Here is a 13,847-nt window from a genome sequence, read left to right on the forward strand (position 1 = left end):
GTAAACAGAGATGGTGGTGCAATGTGGAGCTCCTGTAGCTATGATCGCATAAAACCAGAGCTTGTCCACAGCAGGATGAAGGAGTCTGTAGTCAGTCAATCAGTAAATAGAGATAGTGGTGCAATGTCCCAGTACACCTGTCAGTGGGAGTACACCAAGATCTCTGCAGAGACTAATATGTTCTAATGAGCATTTCCAGCATCACTTCTCTGAAGGCAGCACAGACAGCACCATATCGGCACAGTCGCAGACTCTCCCTAATGAAACTGCGTACTGGCCGAGGCAATGGTGCAGGTATAAGTTTAGTTCCTTGTCCAATCCAACAATGTTGAGCTGGTCATGGGCGGAGCACCTCCTGTTGAAACTAGACAGTGTTCCCGGTTCCTGCTGCTTGCTACTGCAGAAGTATCCAGGTATTTAATGCTTGATTTTCCAATCCTTCAAAGAAATATGAACCAAACAGATGATTTACATTCATGGGCATTTCTCTTACCCCAGAAATGGTTCTGATAGCGCATTTGTCTGTAAAAAGAACTTGCACGAGTTGGAAATGTCTACAGGAATAAGGCATGTGTATCTGGCATCTACTAAGATCCCCTTCTGTTAATTGACTGACAGTCACAGTGTGGAAAGATTTAATTTTCAAGCCCTTTTTCCCATGTGGTCATAGACTGTTGATTGCAGCACGCATTCTGGTTGATTTGATACGCTACTGAGCCAAGGGCTTGGCAATGGCAGCACAAATTTATGCCCACGAATAGGGTCTCCCACTTTGCTTCATATGTAACCCATACTGTACTGCACATTTTAATTCAACAAGTTACCTCTGCTTGGTGGGGCCTTACCAAAACAAACTCTAAAGTCCTGCACGACTATACTCATGGTTCTTGTGGTATAAGACTGCTCATGTACCCAAACGGAAGCCACAGATTTCTCCACCAAACCAAAAACTCTTGTATCCATCATTGTACATGCTTGAAATGTGTTGAGTGTTATTATTCATTATCCTACAAACATTGTGCTTGTGATTTGTTGTTGAAGACAATAACACAGAGCGAGTTGGCTGTACAGTTAGGGTTGCGCAGTTGTGAGCTTTCATTCAGAAGATACTGGGTTTCAACCCTACTGTTGGCAGCCCTGAAGATGGTTTTCTGTGGTTTACCATTTTCACACCAGGCAAATGCTGGGGCTGTACCTCAATTAAGGCTACAGCCACCACCTTTCCCATCCTTGTATTGCCAAAAACCTTTTAAGTGTTTTGCAGCATTAAACCACTAGCAAAATAAGAAAAGCAGCACATGGATGTCAAGGGACAAAGGCAAACATTGGATTGAAGAACCTGCTGAATTAACCGTCTGAAACTAGTACAGTGCCTGTTCTTGGAAAAGAGTAAAGATAGAATGACATTCTACTAGCCTCCACAAAAAGTTTCTCAAATTTGCAGAATGGCATCAAAACAATATTCTCTTGCGCTACTCGCAAGGTCAACCATAATGTACTCCCGACCCTCCATCTGCGCAGGAAATGTCTGTCAAATTGGATTAGCAAGGATGCAAGTCTCTCGACACTTCAAGTTCTTAGAAAGGCCACAACTACCCATAGGCAGAGTTATAACACATCTACTGTACTCTATGCTGATATTACCAAGGTGTTAGTTGCAGCAACGGCTGTGATGTTTGTGAAGGGAGAGCAAGCCCATTATTTTGTGTGACGTCAGACAAGATCACACGTAAGCAAGACTGCATTATTCATTAGCTGCTCAAATGTGTGTCACGAGTGAAAAAATTGCTAAGTCCAACAAGAAGTTCATTCTCATCCGACAACCTTACATACATACAATATCATTATAGACCGTTATGCCTTTCAGCATTCAGTCTGCAAGCCTCTGTGAATTTACTAAATGTTGCCACAATCCTCTATTTTCAACTAGTGCTGTGGCCTCATTTAGTTCTATACCTCTTATCTTTAAATTGTTAGAAACTGAGTCTACCGAGCTCGATAGCTGCAGTCGCTTAAGTGCGGCCAGTATCCAGTATTCGGGAGATAGTGGGTTCGAACCCCCCTGTCGGCAGCCCTGAAGATGGTTTTCCGTGGTTTCCCATTTTCACACCAGGCAAATGCTGGGGCTGTACCTTAATTAAGGCCACGGCCATTTCCTTCCCACTCCTAGCCCTTCCCTGTCCCATCGTCGCCATAAGACCTATCTGTGTCGGTGCGACGTAAAACAACTAGCAAAAAAAAAAAGAAACTGGAATACTATGATGAACCAGTGTGGTACGTACCAGTAATTATCAGAACATGTATGAACTACGTGAATGGCATGCTTTGATAAAAAAAAAAAAGGAAGTTATCGAACTCCCCAGCTACCTCCTACCAGTGTTCGGGCTATGGTTGCCAAGTTTTGGTCAGGAATACAAGGAAGATTTCCAGGTTTGGGTTGAAACAGGGAAGATTTTAAGACTTATTGAAAAAATGTATCTGGGCCAATGTTAGTAATTTGATGATTCTATTTTTCCTATAAGTGATTCAAAGTATGAATTATATTAAGGGATACAGATACGACAGAAAGTCATAGGACCAAAGTTGGAGATCACTCAAAACTGAATGGTGATTGTGCCATCCATTTTGTGATAGGACTTACCGTTTAGCCCCAAAATACCTTGAAATGAAGGTCTGCACCGTCATTGAAACTGCCTTCATATTTCGATATTCTTCGGGAATAAAAAGTAAAAAATGACATTTTCAGTCGTTTACAGGCTAAAACGAATAATTTTGTCAAATTTCAATTTTCTAGCTTGTCTGGCAGATTGTGCCACAATCTTGATTTTGGGGGAGGGGGTAAAAATGAGGACTTTCAGGAAACTAAAGCTAAGAAAATATGCAGATGGTCATTATTACCCCTTAAACGAATAGCTGTACGAAGATTTTGTCAAAATAGTCAACGTACAGGCATACAGTCATTATGATTTTATTTATATAGATAGATAAGGAATCTGCTCCATGTACAACCTTTTGGGCTCTGTTCGCCAGACTTAGCCTGCAAAACCGACCGTTCATGATATCTCCCTTATTAATCCTCCAGTCAAAAAAATGCACATGAGAGAAAAGTTTCAGAAATGGATTTCCATCAACGTTGGTCGATTTCCAGTCAGGTTGGTCTTGTATATATTGTGGGAGAGTAAAATCACTGTTTTGGTTCCCTATAGACCGCCAGTCCATTCGGGGAATTTGAAATGGTATGGACCTTAAAACCTACCTTTGAACAGGTGGATGCTAAATATAAAGTTCGGTTGAAATATCTTCAGTAGTTTTCAAGTTATAAGAAATACGCTTTACACGCACCCCCGCTTGTGAGTTAAGTCCGTTGGGACTTATGCTGAAAAACGTCCGTTAATATCTCCCTTAATTTTGGATGTGCATATTTTGTGGGATTGCAAAATCATGGTTTGGATTTCGGATAAACCCCCCCAGTAAATTTAGGTATTTAGATATAACATTGGCCCTAAAACCTACCCATGGACAGGTGGATTCTAATATCAAGTTTGGTGGAAATATACCCAGTAGTTTTCAAGTTAAGAACTCAGAAAAACAAATAGACACATCAAAGCTAAAAAATACGCACATTACACCTGAAATGGATAACTGTATGGAAATTTTGCCAAAATAGTCAATGAACAGACACATGGTCATAACGATTTTATTTATATACAAGAGTACACACTTTTAATTGATATCATTTTTCAACATAGTCGCTTTACATTTTTCTAAAGATTTAGTGGTGTAACATCAAGTTGTTCTCCAACATTGACAAAGAAATGAAAATACAACTGAATATACATGTCTGTATGTGGATCATCATTTTGGAACATTTTTGAAAAACAATCTCTGCCAATCGTCCAAACTTTGGAAATACCTGTTAATAGATTGCCAACTTTTAACAGCTGATGTTAAACTTGGCCATCTTATTTCTGACCAGTCTAAGTCAACAAAATCGAAAAGTAATTGTAATGCCTCCCTTCTTTTTGCAGACACTGAAAAATTATTGGAAAATATCAGAATTATTTCAATGTCAATATCCAATCTCTCTAGCATATTTCATGGCATTATGGATCAAATGATTTGAACAATTAAGATGTTTTAATTTTGTAACTTAATAAGCTGAAAACAGAAATGTATCTACCAAAATTCACATTGGCACTGTCAGCAGAAAATGTGACTTGAATTCAAATTGAATTTCTCAAGATTACACAACAACATTGATGATATACAATTGATGCTTTCATCTGCCCTTTCAACAAAATTCAAAAGTTTATATTTAACGCCTTTGCTGGGGTTGAAATATCTAACACAAATTGGGAACATTTTACTGTTCCCTTTATTAAAAGCATCAGTTGCTAATGATAAACAATGACTAAACTTTTCTGGGTTATGAAGAATATCAACAAAGTTATTTACACTTATTGGGGCAAGAACGTTCTTTATTAATAGTTCTGACTTGGTTTTAGCACACGACACTTTGGTCTCCTATCTCACAATCTAAGTTGTAAGTTAGGTTATGTTTAACACAGTGATAAACTACACAAGCTCTTACAGTGTCATTTCTGTTTGTTTTTTTAAGTTTACAAAATAGTTACATAATTTGCTACTTCCCAATGAACATTTTTCCTTGTCCTGATGACCTTTATATCGGGCATGCCTTTTCACATGGAACTGTCCACGTGGCTGATATTGAAGTCTTTGTTACAGCCTTTACAGTAGGCCCGACTATTTCTCTTCCCATAATTTCAAATACACCTGATTATATTGTAACTTTGCTTTTTATTTTTAAAAGTTTTGATTTGGTCACTCATTTTGAACACTTCAATTCAATTCAAATGACACCACAGCAATGCAAATACCACCATACTATATTTAAAATACGGTATGTTCTAACCATGTTATGACCAAAATTTGTGTTAATTATTTAAATCATAAATGCACCCCAAAACTGCAAAAATAAGTTAACAACACCATCAACAGTTGACCCTGTGCTATCCAATACCCACCACATTCAGGTGCGCGCGGAATGACTGTCGTTTGACAAGAGTCTAGCTCCTGAGGGAGCAAAAGTTTCGTGTTTTGCCATGTAGCGCTGTTAGAAAATAAACTGAGCACTTTGGAAAACTTCGGTGAGGCAGCTTTAGTTTCAAGCTGTGGCACATCATATCGGAAGCGCGCTGGTCCAGTGGATCTTGTGAACAGGGACACTGTCTACCAAACAAGTAAAGGCCTCTGCATGCACGCTCTTTTCTTAACAGAGGAGAATTAGTTCAAAGAGTGTCACTAGATGTCAGGCTATCCCTCCATTCCTCAGTACGATTCCAATTGGCATTACGAAAATAACTTGCACACAAAAGCAAATTCTTTTTTCATCTTCAAATCATCATAACCACCATTTCACTGGTTTCTTCGAACATGCAGGCGACTCGGAATGCCTGCGTTGCTGTAGAGACAAAGTCTCCGACTCCCCATCATAGCACATTAGAAAGATAAAAAATGTGTTTTGAGTAGAAAAGTGATATCTCTATCACATATAAATAAATGTATATCACGGTAATTCAAGAAAAGCTCATACGAGTCAGATCATTGCGGCTGGAAACTTCACATCCTATATAGTAGAAATGAAAATAGGCCATAGTGTGTATATAAATATTTACAGTTGGCTTTATGTTGCATCGATACAGATAGGTCTTATGGAGACTATGGGATAGGAAAGGACTAGGAGTGGGAAGGAAGCAGAACGTGCAGCCCAGCATTTGCCTGGTGTGTTAATGGAAAACCACGAAAAACCATCTTCAGTGCTACCGACAGTGAAGTTCGAACTCCCGAATGTAAGCTCACAGCTGCGCGTTCCTAATCGCATTGCTCCCTCAAAGAATTACTTCTTCTTCTTGACTGTCATTGGACTCCACACATACAGCCTCTGTCCAGCCGCTGAACCTCTTTGGTGTCTTCAATTCTTAAATTAAGGGCCATACTGAATATCTTGTTATGCTATTTAAAGCATATATGTATAGTAAAACACTGGGTTACAGGGTACTATACCTTCTCATCAGTGTGATTCATCCCGGCATTTAACTACCAAACATACAAGAGTGAATCACATATAAAGGAAGTAGTTAGTTATATTAAAGTTATACTGTTAGTTTGCTTTCCTGGAGGAAATGAACCATTGACTATGCCAGTTGAAGTGTACAATTATATAACAGGCAAGAGACATTCAAGGACAGTGGAAAACCCAATTTCATTAATTTCTGCATAACTTTGTTCCGTTGATGATTGAATTTCTCACACTGAAAAACAATATGGTTGGTTGTACCGACTAGTTTACCATATTCACAGATATTCGATTCGATCACCTTTATTCTAAATAAATAAATGTTCAAGAGTAGGCCTACAGGCATGATTGAGTCTTAATCTTATCATGGTTATGTGTTGTCTTGTGCTCAAAGAATTACATTTACCTTCCTAGACTGCGAAACGCGGCGGAAATCTCACCAAAGTTTTCCGAAGTGCTCGGATTATTTTCTTACAGCGCTATGCAGCAAAACTCGAAACTATTGCTCCCTCAGGAGCTAGACTCTTATTGTCTTTCTTTATTTCTCGTGGTCTTTTGTCATATTTTCCTTGCTTTACATTAGCTCACAAATGACATTTGTGCCTACACTACTTGTGGATGTTAATAAAACCAACAATTGTCCCTAGTCTTACAAAAATTCTGTATTTCAGCCATCTACCGAAACACTACCTTCGTGATGTACACGCCGCACTGTAGCTTGGATGACGTCACGCAAAGAGGCGAACAGTTTCCTCCGTCCGACCTGCGCAACACTAGCACGATACGTACATGCTTTGTAGTTCAGAAATATTCTCAAATGTTATATCAATATGACAGGTGAAATCATTAGCACCTGTAATCATTTGATATCTTTTGAGTTAGGTCTAGGTAATTTTGGGAGAAGTAAACTTAAAATGTAATAAAAGTAGTCAAATCGTAACGATTGCATTACTCGTCCATGTACCCAACAAATCGTAATTATTGTACATTAATAAAAATATTGAGACAGCGAACATACACAGATTTAACAAAAAGGCTTTGCCACCATACCTCTATATGATGACAAATACAGCGCAGCTTTTGCGGAACTTCTGGCCTATTCCTGTAATTAGCTCTACGTACATCCTGATAAACATAATGTAATAGGTTCAATTTCTAGGCAGATGGCATGGGGCTACGAAAAGCAAGTAGGAGAGGTTGAGAACATAGCTTCGAGTAATTTTGGATAACCTGAACTTAGTCTCAAAGCACGCGGTTACAATTTGCAGTTTGTGGTAGGTTTTGAAGGGATTTAATTTCATGTTTTTGCATTTTTATATAATTAACAGCAATAAACCAGAATATTTTTGTACCTATGATTTCTATAGCATCAGTAGGTGTATGTTGCTTAAGTTTATGTAATTAATGTATACTTTTAATTAATAATGTTTTATGAAAAGCAAACAGCTAAGTCCGACAAGACAAGACTATAAACAACAGTAGCCTGCCTAACATGTTCTTGAAGCAGTTATTTCAACACCAGCAACCTCTTCAACATCAGATGAGACTGCATCAGCTCTCTTTCATTTCTCATTTTTTTGGTAACTTCTTTGTGTTGCAGCCATGTGCCTTCAAAGAAACGTCATGCTGCTAATCAAGCAACATTGCTAATTTAAATTTATGTTAACAAACATCAAGTATCAATAAATTTGAAATTCCAAAGCAGTGAACTCCCAAATGTTGTAAACATGTGCCGCTACTGGTATCAGCACAAAAGAAAAGAAGGGGCCAGCTAGACCTCAAAAACTTGATACTGATGGGACTGAAGAGAACAAGAATGGATCAAGACAATTGGGATAGGAAAGACGAAAGTAAGGAACCTGACACGAGTAAGTGGAAGCAATTCCAAACTTCAGTTAGAGGTCCTATGATCCCCAACTCATGCTCCCAAAATGAGAGCCGCTGGTGCTTATATTTTAGCCATCTCCCATAGCACCGACGTAGGTAAACCATGGCCAAACGATGGCTCAGTTGTTTGCTCTGCGAGAGGAAATCAGCAAGTGTCTAAACTTACGGCCACTGAATTACGCAGGTTAGGAAAACTGCGCTGTTGTCACATATGGGAAGCGACAGATGGTTAAGATACCAATATAGATGGTCCGTTATTGGACATTATAAATTTACTCATTCGGGATAAATATCTCAGGTTCCCTATGGGAATCAACATCTATAGCATCAGATGGTTAAGAGTCGCTTACATCTTAGCACGGATTGGCAAGGCTGACCGAGCAGTGCTGTCTAGCCGAGGCCGGTCTCCTCCAGGTCCACGTATTCTTTAAAGTAGTACTCTTTTCTGTATTACACAGTCCAATATATAGTATTCAAGTATGTAAAGTTATACTGTAAACCATTTTGATACGTATTAGTACGCAATCCGAAAGCATTTACCATGTCCTGTGCAGGCACCGTGACCCGAATGAACTTGGCTAGCAACAGCTATACGGCCACTTTTCGGGCCTTTTACCTGGAAAACGCAACGACCCATGGAAACACGTTTCAGATAATAAATTTTAGATGATTTTCTGTATTTTTCCTGCAGACAACACTTAATTGGCTCAAAAAACAAAAACATTGCCAATTACTGAAAACTTCAATACATGATTTTATGGATTTCATTTTAACTGGTTTAAGAGGAAAATAGCTATACCGCTGAAATCACATCTTTCCTGAAGCTTGTAGTATAATTTGTTTTGCAACACTGTAGGAGGTAACATCAGGAGCTTGGGAGAGAACAAACTGCGTCACATTCTGAAATGATGTGTTCAATTAGATATTTCTTCAGCAACTGCTACATAACCTTGGCAAAAGCGTAATTTATCTGACCCGGCTAATTTGGTAGCCACAACTATAGAGGAGAAATGTTGCATGTGCCAACTGGTTGTCCTACCTAGCATTTCTAATCAACATGATCAACCATTCAAATAATTTAATTTTTAATGGTTTATTATAACTACGAAACTCTAAAATGCACGATGGTAAATAACTTCCGTTCTGGCGGACTACAACAAAAGCCTTGGTGGAATGGGGCTTACATTATGTAATTTTGGTGACCTTACCCTACAGCCCCTATATGGAACATGCTTCTTCCCTTTAATAAATTTTACAACAATACTCTGAATCCTCTCACTAGTGTTCCAGTAAAATTGCAAGACCACGTTGCATTTAGCGACCAATGCAATTTATAGGGCCTATACATGTACGATAATATTCGACAGCCAGGTATTCTATTTTTGTGCAGTTTTACAGTCTGTTGAAACTAATGCAAGATTCTTTAAATTATTAAATGCTATTTGTTCTGGGCGTCGACCCATGTGGATCTTTTGCCCCTACTGGCACCATATTGTATGAACCTGCATGTAATTGGAATGGCGGTAGTGTGGAGTGTAGTGTGTGAGGAAATGAAGATTAAGGACGTCACAAACACCCAGTCGCCAGGCCAGTGATATTAATCATTACACCTAAAAAAAACCCTGACACGGCCGGGAATCGAGCCCGGGGTCGCCAGGCGAGAGGCGGACGCGTTGCCTCCTACACTGCGGGGCCAGGCAATGCAAGATTAATAAAATCAGAAAATACCTGGGGAGGGGGGAGGCATGTTTAATGACAGATTATACCTGAAAAAAGATATAGCTATTTTAATTCTTAGGTTCTGCTGAAAAATAAAAAATGTATAATTTAATTATAAATAGAATCATAAGTTTTATTCTTGAAAGAACACCATCAGATTATATCAATCACCGAGAAGGCTCTTTAATACGCACAAGTGACTATGTAGACAATGGAATGTTGTTTAAAGATATTAATATTAAAAGTTCTAGGCTACATTTACAGTACTTACAAAGTTTTAATTCTTAAAGCGAAGTTATAGGTACATGCTTTGTCCCTCGTGGGGACAACTTCAGCCTAACGAAGAATGAAAGTTAAATAATAAAGTTAGCATAACAAAAAAAGGTGTTATATACATGTCTACAGTGACTCAAATTTATGTGGTCTTAGTGTGCCATTTGACAACCAAGTGGTGCCATGAAATCCATTAGAAACATCTCATCATTGTTCAAGTATAAAAGAATCTTACGTTTGCTGACACACAGGTTAAAAAAGAAAAGTCATGACTAGAAGTTCAGTCTTGGTTCTAAGCTGCTATTCATAAAATGTGTTCCATTAGTGGTTTAATGAAGAATAAACATTGTGTTGTAAAATTAGGTTGTTAACACAAGGAGCTGTTATAAGTTGAAAAGCCGGGCATTGGTCGTATGGTTTCAATTGTCGAGTAATCTAGAATGAAAATAGGATATTGAGAAATTGTGTAAATATAAAATAGATCGAAGGTAAAAAGAATCTGAGTACTTACATTCTTTGCTGGTCGTTATGTGTCTTGGCAGACAAGCTATGTGCTGTGTACGGATTGTTGTTTATTGTTGGCTGAAGGTAGCGGCCAAGTGGGGGGACGACTTTAGTAGCTCGAGGGGGATGGCGATGGGGGGGGGGGGGGGAGAAGTATGGCAGGGTTGTATCTCATTGGTCTTTCTTTAAACAAAGTATTATTTCTTCGGAAAGAATGTTGAGATTCTCTGATATTTCATTCAGGTTACCATTGGGGTCGAAGTCGACGAAGATATTTTCGTAAATATAGAGTAAGATACCTTTATTAGCTGTTTGGAAGATCATTCTATTGTAGAAAAAGAATGGTTTGAGTCAGACATGTGAGAGGTCAAGTTGACAATATGGGCTGAACATGTTATATATTACTTGTAATGGAATGTCCTTACGAGCGCTTATGAGCCAGGTCTTTTAGGTCTCAATGGATTGTCAGTGGCACCCTATCAACAATTATTAGCTTCGCCAACTTCAGCAGCGGACCTAATAAAGATGAAATTAATGATGGTAAATTAAACTGGGTAAGTGGGAGGAATTGGCTGATGGATTTTTAATGAAGTCAGAAAATTCACTCCAATGTTGCGAATGATCAAGAACAGAATTAGAAAACTACCTAGGGTTGTGAAATCCACGTTTGCTTCTGGTGACATGGACCTTAGTTGTGGCCCACGAAGGAATGCCAGTTTAACCCTGCGCCCATAATCGCCACACGGGCCTTCATCCTTCAATCTCATTCACTTTCTCTAACTCGTTATCATATCCTCAAAACGACACAGCTCTCGATAAGAAATAATTATTAAGGAGAACTTCAATTTACACCTACCTGCTCAACAATCAGTAACTGGCAATTACTAAGTCTTCATCAGTCATTCGTTTATGCATCAGACGGAAATGTAACTGAGTTATGGGAACGTTGGTATATTAATTAATAAGCATGTACAAAAGGGACTACATTCTTAGATATCATAAATTCCTCTCTACTAAATGATTCACTGAAAATCTTCCTGCACTCTGATGAATCAGACAGAAATAAAAATATAACTTACTTTCATATTTTATTGTTTCGGATTTACATTTTTAGATCACCTGTATTTCAACATCAACTGCCGTGCCGTACTCCATTATGAACTGTTTCTCTAAAATCTCGTGGAGTTTATTTTGAATTATGTGATATATTAGCGACTCCCTTTAATCCTACCTTACTATATTAAATGCGGTAAGGAATGGCAGATAAATATGAGACGACTCCAATAAATAATAACAATATACTAGTATAGGTTAGTGAACCCATTACATTTCAATATTGCCATCCTTCTTCTTCTCCTTTTTTGGGGGAGGGGAGAAAGTCAATCTTCGTTAAGCTGGGAACAAGGACGGCCTACTTAACATATAACTTACTCTTTCCTATTCGATTGACTATTTGCGTATCATCCATACAACTGCGTATTTTATACGTAGGGCGAAGACTATAACGTAGAATATTCCAAAAATTACGGCAGAGATTCCTAGTCTTTGCTGCCATCTGCAGGCGTTTTTGTACGTTATGATACCTTCCCATTTTCTCTTAGCTCTGGTCACCTTCTCCTTGCAACTTTGTAAGTGTGTTGCTTCATTTATGAAGTATAGTCACCATGTGTTGTCGGCATTTTACAGTTTGTGTTGTGATGTGAAGAGTGTTAATGAGTTCAGAAGTGAATAGAAACTTGCAGATTGAACTCTTATGTAAGTAAGTTGTTAATTTAGTTACAATAATGCTGTAAGGACTGTGATTATTCGTTAACAGGTTAGCACATGTTCAGAGTTTTGGTATTTACACGTACTTAATATTCATGGTAGACGTGAACTAGATGAACGTCTCATACGTTACAAAGCCACAAATTATGTATGTTTTGCGTAAAATTTCTCGTTTCTTGAATTTTTCATGACTCCGAGTGGGTTCTTGTTCACGTTGGACATGGGCCAGTTTGATGCTGCCATTTTCAGAGGAATTTGAATTTGGTCAAGGTCACCAGCATGGAGTCACTGTTTCCTTTCACTTGATGTTTTAAGCTGTCCACCACTGCTAAAAGGGGAAGGGCGACTCGCTGTGTTGTAAGTGAAATTGCTATGTATAGGTAGATGGTATTTTATAATCACAGCAATAGAACCAGCTTTTGGGTGGTGATAGATGGTATTTATTCAGTTTTTTTTAATTCGTGCATTTTCCCAATTACGAAACCCGTGATTCTTTTATCTCCTGGCGTGGTTGGATTAATTTGGATCTTTATTGTAGTTTTATTTGGTTTTCTCTATATTCAAGGAATTAAGAATGTTTTTGTAGTTTACATCAATAATACAATATTGAGATTCATGTAGATCTAAATTGATTCGGGGGTTGCATAAATTGTTTGCATCAAGATTTTCAAGCTGTTATGTTAGAAAAAGAAAGGAATACTTTGGCTTATAACAACTTGTAACATGTAATTTTGATTATACCACAAGTTAAGTGTTCAAGTTGCTGTGAAGTCCAGTAGTAGGTTATATACATTTATTTATTTATTATTGTGGATAGTAACCCTAATATGTTGACATTACCTTCGTCGTTAAGAAATTTGTAGATCTTCCTTGCTATTTAAATAAAGGTTGATTACAAGAATCGTAATCATCTTTGCAGTTTCAAGATAATTGAAACAAGTCTTAGTGCAACAAGTTTTTCCTTTGAGACTGTGCATTGAGTTTTGTCTTTGATTATATTATCTTGTGCAGCAGGTTGTTCATATTTACAGAGTGCCATAAGTGAGTTTGTTTATTTGCAGTCTGTCACCATTAACATTTTATGCCTATATTGTGATAAAAATTCTTTTTCATCGATTGACACATGAAATAGTATGTGTAATGTAGCTTTTTATATATCTGTTGTAAGATAACCTTTCAGTGTAAAGAAGACATGCATTGCATAAGTGTCTGACATTGATACGGACAGAAGATGGAAGACTACAAGAGCATGTGCCTTTATCATGAATAAAGCTGCATTATGAAGCTGGGATTTTAGGTTTAATTTTTCAACTTTCACTTGCTATGTTAATAAAAGATGTTACAATAGTATGTATTGCTAACATATTGACAATAAATAAATATTGTACCTTTCTTTCAGTAGTTTATTACTCACTGCTGAAAGAAAGGTATTTGCTTCTAAGAATAATACATTTGTGTAGTGTACTCATGGCATGTCAGAAGCTATTTTCTGCTATCTTGTGGACACAATCTACAAGTACCAAAATGGCCATAGAGTGTAATTAAACTTAAATAAAATGAAATAGTATTACTTTACACACGAACTGCTTAAATTCAAGAT

General features: G+C 37.8%; 1 long non-coding RNA gene across 1 annotated transcript in view; it reads right to left on the reverse strand.

Annotated features, from left to right (window-relative positions):
- Window positions 1-11,794, reverse strand: part of LOC136883274 (uncharacterized) — a 46,445-nt gene extending 34,651 nt beyond the window's left edge. The window contains exon 1 of the long non-coding RNA XR_011018834.1: window positions 11,560-11,794. This is a non-coding gene — a long non-coding RNA (uncharacterized lncRNA). The remainder of the gene's footprint in view (window positions 1-11,559) is intronic.
- Between the last annotated feature and the right edge of the window lie 2,053 nt (window positions 11,795-13,847).

This window comes from Anabrus simplex, chromosome 11 (assembly GCF_040414725.1).
Source record: "Anabrus simplex isolate iqAnaSimp1 chromosome 11, ASM4041472v1, whole genome shotgun sequence".
NCBI classification, from domain to species: domain Eukaryota; kingdom Metazoa; phylum Arthropoda; class Insecta; order Orthoptera; family Tettigoniidae; genus Anabrus; species Anabrus simplex.